The 6,674-nt window shown below is 35.2% G+C and overlaps 1 long non-coding RNA gene across 1 annotated transcript; it reads right to left on the bottom strand.

The window, feature by feature from the left end:
• Positions 1 to 456: 456 nt before the first annotated feature.
• LOC121973403 lies at positions 457 to 807 on the bottom strand. Its single transcript, XR_006109584.1, has 3 exons — positions 729 to 807; positions 575 to 646; positions 457 to 502 (listed from the first exon to the last, which is right to left on the bottom strand). It is a non-coding gene; the product is annotated as an uncharacterized LOC121973403 (long non-coding RNA).
• Positions 808 to 6,674: the final 5,867 nt, after the last annotated feature.

Here is a 6,674-nt window from a genome sequence, read left to right as displayed (position 1 = left end):
CTCACCAGCGCCTCCTCCTCGCCACCTCGACATTTCTTTCTGAAACCTGATATTTCTAATGCTGAAACCTGATATTTCTTTCTGTATAGGGAGACTGCTGATGCATGGGAAAGCAGAAGGTTATGATCAGCTACATATGGTTCAACAGATGAATTCCCTTTGCTGCAATTGAGGCCAAGGGAAGAGGCCATGGAGGAAGAGCAGTGATTTGGTGGAAATATTCCCAGATCATGGCCAAGGATGGGTTCAATGTTTGGCTCATTGACAGTGATCCAGTATTTCACTCTATCCCCAAACTCTCTAAAGCACACATCAGCATAAGCAGTGAAGTCCTCTCTGCATCACAATGGACACTATCTTAGACATTATTCGAGGAGATGCAAATGAAAGGGCTGTAGTAGAAATGTACACAATCTTTGGGCTCAAGAGTCCAGAATATTCATCTTCCAAAGATTGGGGGGGGGGAGGTCAAAGTGAAGAAGAGTGACATGAGGTTCAATTCCTGCCGGCCAAACACAGTTTGGTAAAATTGTGACTGAAAATTGTTAAGGTATGACCACTATTTTAATTATACCATATTTCTTGAGTTCATTGATCAAGTTATTATAATACTGCACCCCTTCTGGATTAACTGGCCCTCTACCATCTGTAACATGGCACCAATTAGAATCATGTAATGCTTAAACTATTTGGTCAGGAAAATAAATTATTGCAAGGTGAATGCCGACTAGGAATGACTCTGCTCCAGGAGACAGAGAATCTGTAGGCATCCAGGCCCATGTCATGCATCAACTTCACATCTTCCTGCCAACAAGAAAAACCAAAATTTTATATGCCTACAGTTCACAGGATTGCATAATTGCCTAAAAAAAAAGAGCATAATTAGATACTTGTTTTCCACCAATGTGCATAGTCATTCATAAAAAAGAGCAGAATGAAATTGTTATCACTTGTCTTTAATGATCAACTAATTCTCTTCACTCTTCAGTCCTTACTAAAATGATTAACATATTCTAAAGTTAGATTTCAGCTTGATGAAGAATGTTCTTTGTGACTGTACAATAGTGCAAGCAGAGCAATTAAATGTGCTAGTTGGTGTAAGATTTTTACTGAAAATGTGTGATAATACATATAGTTTGTGGGGAGTAGGTTTATTTGCTGAAATCACTCATTTTACAATTTAACAACATTTAGGAAGTGCATTTCTCGGTGCTCTAGCATTATGTTTAGGCAAACTTATGGAATTAATTTCTATTTTTTTATCTAACAGAAGTGTTAAGTAATTATCTTTACAACCTTTTATTCTTGGACTTTCGTTTACAAAAGTATTTATCCTCTATTGATGGCAATTTTCTTAGCAGATGAACTATCCAATCTGGCTAACCGGTCATTGTGCATACCTAGTCTTAGCGTTCATCTTTATTTTTAAATTAATAATAAAAGATTCAGTTTAAGTCTAGTCAATCAGTGTCAGTTCCAGGATTGTGGATACTATTTTTGTGCCATCATCAGACAATCTAATTCAAGTTTATGATTACTTCCAGGGTCATTTTGATGACGTTGAAAGAGCACCTATCTTGCCATCTAAACCCCCTAAGGAGACCAAAGAGATGGTAATTTTCTTGTTCTGTCTAAATTTGGCAACATTAAGATATATAAATTGAACACTTCTAAGTGGGAACAATGTCATAATGGACTTTTTAACAGGATGAAAATAAGAGTAAGAAGGGTCTTGCCGAGATATATGAGGTTCGCTGCTTCATTCATGCAAATCATTTTTATTAATCAGCTAATGTGTGATACATAGACTATGCTCACTTCTCTCTCTCTCTCTCCTTTTTTTTTGTAATTTAGGACTCTTCTGATAAAAGATTGAGGTATTTTACTTGTCCACTTATTTACTATTCCTATGTGGTAAATTTTGTCATAAAAATTCAAACTGAACCCTGGCAATTAGTAGCTATTTTTACCAAAATTATCTGCATTTTTTTCAATTTCTAATTTCAGCTACTGGTAGGATAGTAATCATAGTTTAGTGATTGATGGCTGATGAGAATGAGAATTTGTATGTCTTAGGTGTCAGTTTATAAGTCTTCATCGATGCATTTTCTTTAAGCTCCTTACAACTGTTGTATTCTCACTATTGAGAAATTATATTGAAACCTCTCAAGCTCTTTGGGTTTTCCCTCCTTTCTATTTGTTTGCCTGGGAAACTTTCTCAGAAGTCCTGATGGAAGATTATATTATCAATAGATGTCTTTCTTACTGATGCATATAATGACTTTACTTTATAGCCAAAAAAAACTGACATTGGGATATCTGCAATATGAATTTGTTAATAATACAGATCCACTAGATCTATGGTATTGATCTACGATAACATCTGGCTGCTTGTGTAGCTTCTCAGCTTTTCTCATACACTTTTTCTTTTATGCCTGCAGGCAGCAATGCTATTCAAAAAGATTCCCTTAAAGTTGGATGCGTTGTCTCACTTCCATTTTGCTCCAAAGCCGGTTAGCAATAAAGCTTATCAAGTGTTTAATTCTTTTAGTATTTATTTCTTGATTGACCATAAGTTATAATGTAGGTTATTGAGGACATGTCTATACAAGTCAATGTACCTGCTCTAGCAATGGAAGAGGTAAAAATATCTTTTGGAGTTGTCTTTTAGTTTATGGTAAAAACAGTTTCGAGTCACTGAAATACAATGGTTTTGCAGGTTGCTCCATTGGCCGTCTCAGATGCGGCTATGTTTGCCCCTGAGGAGATTTTTCATGGAAAAGGAAATATCAAAGAAGACGCAGAGTTAACAAAAGAAGAGAGGAAAAGGAGACGGGCCAACCAGAAAAGAAGATTTAGAAAATTGAAAGGTATCCTTTATTCGCTTATATTTATGGTTCTGCTTATTTTCATGCTTGTCTACAATCTGTGCATAATGGTCAAAAAAATTAGTGGCGAACTTGTGACAGACATGATCCACCACTTAGAATTACATAGTTCTTGTGCACAGGATTGCATAATTTCATTCTGCTCTTTTTAGGTGTCCTCAAGAGTATTGGGAAGAATGCCGAAAAGCTAAAAAAATGAAGAGACTTTAACAAATTAAGGAGCACTAGGAGCTGCAATCCCTCCTCTTCACCGACATCTAAGTAGAAAATCTTGTGTTATATTGTTCTACCTTTGTTTTAATAGTGTTATCATTTTGATGGTTGCTTATGAAATTTTGTTGGTTGCTTATGAAATTTCTTCAGAATGTTATAGATATTATTTTTGAATGTTAGAAAATTGTATATTAAATTCTATTTTGAAATTTAGTATTTTGAATTATTTATAATATTGAAAAATTGTGTATTAATTTTTTTTTATTTTTTTCTAAAAAAGACAACGGTTTTGTAACGACCACCCTTCTTACTACTACTACTACTCTCTAAGAGTGACCATTACTTATCTACTAACTCTACTAAACCGGTTTATTAAAAATCTCTAGGAAAACCCTACCGAAAAATTTCGACAGAGTCTCCCCTGTACCGGTGACCATTTTCCATAATACAAGCATAATATACTCAGCCACAGACAGCTGGAAATATATTTCAATCAACCACGCAGTTTAATAAGAAATGAAAACTAACCACAACCACGCAGTTTAATAATTCAAATCATGCAGATAATGAAAAACCGAAAACATAACTTCTTACTACATCCTTTCCTTATCAACTTAATAAGAAATCAAACTAATCACATTCTTAAACTAAATGAATTCCTTAGCTAAGTCCCAAGGACCTCCATAGTCCACACATCACACACTCCTCTTGCATCTCCTTGTCGCCTTCCTTCACTGTATCTTTTCTTTCCCTTTATCTGCAGTAGGAGGAAATGCAAACTATAAGCATAAAGCTTAGTGAGCGCTATCTACTCACAAAAACTCGATATGCATGAATATAAATAAAAACATGCTAAAACTGAATGCTAACATATAAAACTACTCATGCTCATATATAGCAAAGGAATCATGCTAACTGAAATACTAAACATGTATAGCTAATCATGCTCATAAGAATAAAACAAACTAACTGAAAGCAAATAAAACTAAACATGCTGAATAATCTAATAGCAAGAAACAAATAAAACTACTACTGCATGCTTCAAATAACAAGAAACTAAACTTTCTAATTCTAAACATATTTGAAGCTTATTTCATTTGTTTCAAAACTTATACTTTAATACTTTAAAATAATAATAAACTTCTTTTGGGCCCGGCATTGTACCAATTTACGCGCATCCTTAATAAGAGTCGAGGTAGCTAATCCCGAAACTACTAAGGTACTTCTAGGCGATCTTGTGCCTAGGGGCGATCTAGGAGCCCACCCAATGGACCTTGTGTCCTGGACCTTGTGTCCGGTACATGCCATTAAAAAGTAAAATACTTATTTTCTTTTTAACTATTACTTCCTTATACTTGTTATTCTTCAATTCTCTTATAATAAAATGCCTTGGCATTTCTTTGAGCACTTGATATGCTACTGATCCCAATTCTTAAAATTAGGGATCCAATTAAGACCTTGGTCTCTCTTTCTTATAACTTCTTATAAATCCCTAAAGGATTTAATAAAACTCTTATTCTACCCACCTACAGGTAGATCCTAGAGTTTTTATAAAGCAACAAGTTTCTTTAAGCATGTATCAACAGAATCAAGCAAAAGAAAATAAATCAAACTTCTTTAAACATGCTACAATAAACATAAATCAAAGGAAAGCAAACTGAGCTCTCTAAGCATGCTACAACAGATATGAATCAAGAAAAACTGAATTTGATTTCTTTAAGCTTACTCTAAAATAAAACTATTCTGCTACATATAACTTTCACGTCTACTGCATATACTAAAAGAGTGCATTATAACTTAATAAAATCTGCATGCCATACTAAACTGAAGTGCCTAAAAAAAACATGGTACAACACGTACAACCTCATGATCAAGAACTCCGAACACTTAAAACAGAAATTAAACATACTCCCATGCATCTGATATTTACTAGCTTTGTAAGTTGAGTTTAACATGGGTAAGTTTCTAATCTTCTAAGGAAAACAATTCAAGGTTTTAATTGCTTCATGAAAACCACAGCAGACAACCAAAAGGATACCAACGTGATGCTAATAGGATAAATTGCTATCAACTGATCAGCAAGAAGGCAAGCAAAATTTCCTTAATGAAACTAAAACCCATGTTAATCAAATATGCTACAACGAAGAACTAAAATACCAAAGAACTAATACTCTAGAACAAAAAAATGTGAAGTATAGTGCTTCTCGTTATAGAACAAAAATACTAGAACATATCCTCTGGAAGCATAGGCATGTATGCTTCTAACTACCAGATCTACACAACCCTTCTTAATACTCTACCGAAATTATAGCATGTGGAACTATATACAACTATATATATATATATATATATATATATATATATATATATATATATATATATATATGATCATTTTTTTTTGTCATTTAATTCAACCTCCTTCTTTATAGAATTAGATCCCCACTGCAAGGTCAAAGTTTTCCAAAACCTAACAATTCCCCTTTTATTTCCCTAATGAAACTCACGGCATTTGTACCCTTTTGAACCTCACGGCAGAAATCCAAAAACAAACAAGAGAAAACTCTAAATCAATGCCACAAAGAGGATTGTTCATGCTCGGCAAGGAAATGAAGAAGGCAAAATTGCGGAACTACTCCTACTGCAGGTGAGTAGCAACTCACCTTAGGTTTTCCTTGACTTACAACCGACGGCAGCTTCTAGGGTTTGCGGAGAGATGAAGGTTTTGGCTCTTCTTTGTGCCCGCGCGCTCTCCTTGCCGAGAGAAACTCGAACTTGTGAAGAATCCGCGGAGAAGGGAGCTCGCCGACCGCCGGAAAACCAACCCTAGCCACCGCTGCGTTTCCGCCCGAGAGGAGCGCCGTCGCGTGAAGGAGGAGAAGAATTTTGAGAGAAAATGTTTTGATTTTTCCGAAAATCCAAAACCTAATTCCCTTTCTTATATTCGGGTTTAATCAAAACTATGCTATAAATTTAATTCTCTCCATATAAGGTTAACAAAACTGTGTAGCTCAGCTGGTTGGGCTGGTTTTGCATGGGTCACAGATCACAGGTTCAAAACTCGCTGCAACCCCTTTTTTTCCGAGTATTCTCTATTACTAACTTCTACCTTATATATATTTTATTCCATATATAATTAACAAAACAACTACAGACCGGTTGGTTGGGCTGGGTTCGGCTGAGGTTCGGCTCGGGTCAAGGTCTCGGGTTCGAGTCTCACCTTCAACGTTTTTTATCAAAACTTCTTTCTTTTTGTAACCCTACTAAACAACCTCCAAAAATTACGTAAAAATACTCTAAAAATTCTTAAAAATCTCTAGAATATTTTAAAAGTATTTCTAAATAATTTTATAGACTTTTAGAACTTGAAATAGGGAAAATTGGGTCGTTACAATTCCCCATACCTTATAAAAAGTTTGTCCTCGAACTTAGAATAGCTCTGGATATTTCTCTCTCATACTGTCCTCCCGCTCCCAAGTGACTTCCTCGTGCTTCTGGTTCTGCCAGATAACCTTCACTAGTGGCACTTCTTTATTTCTTAGTCTCTTGACTGCTCTGTCCTCTATCTGTGTAGGT

Source organism: Zingiber officinale, chromosome 4A (assembly GCF_018446385.1).
Source record: "Zingiber officinale cultivar Zhangliang chromosome 4A, Zo_v1.1, whole genome shotgun sequence".
Classification (NCBI taxonomy): Eukaryota; Viridiplantae; Streptophyta; class Magnoliopsida; order Zingiberales; family Zingiberaceae; genus Zingiber; species Zingiber officinale.
Note: the sequence above shows the minus strand (reverse complement) of the source record. Positions and strands in the feature narration are given on the sequence as shown.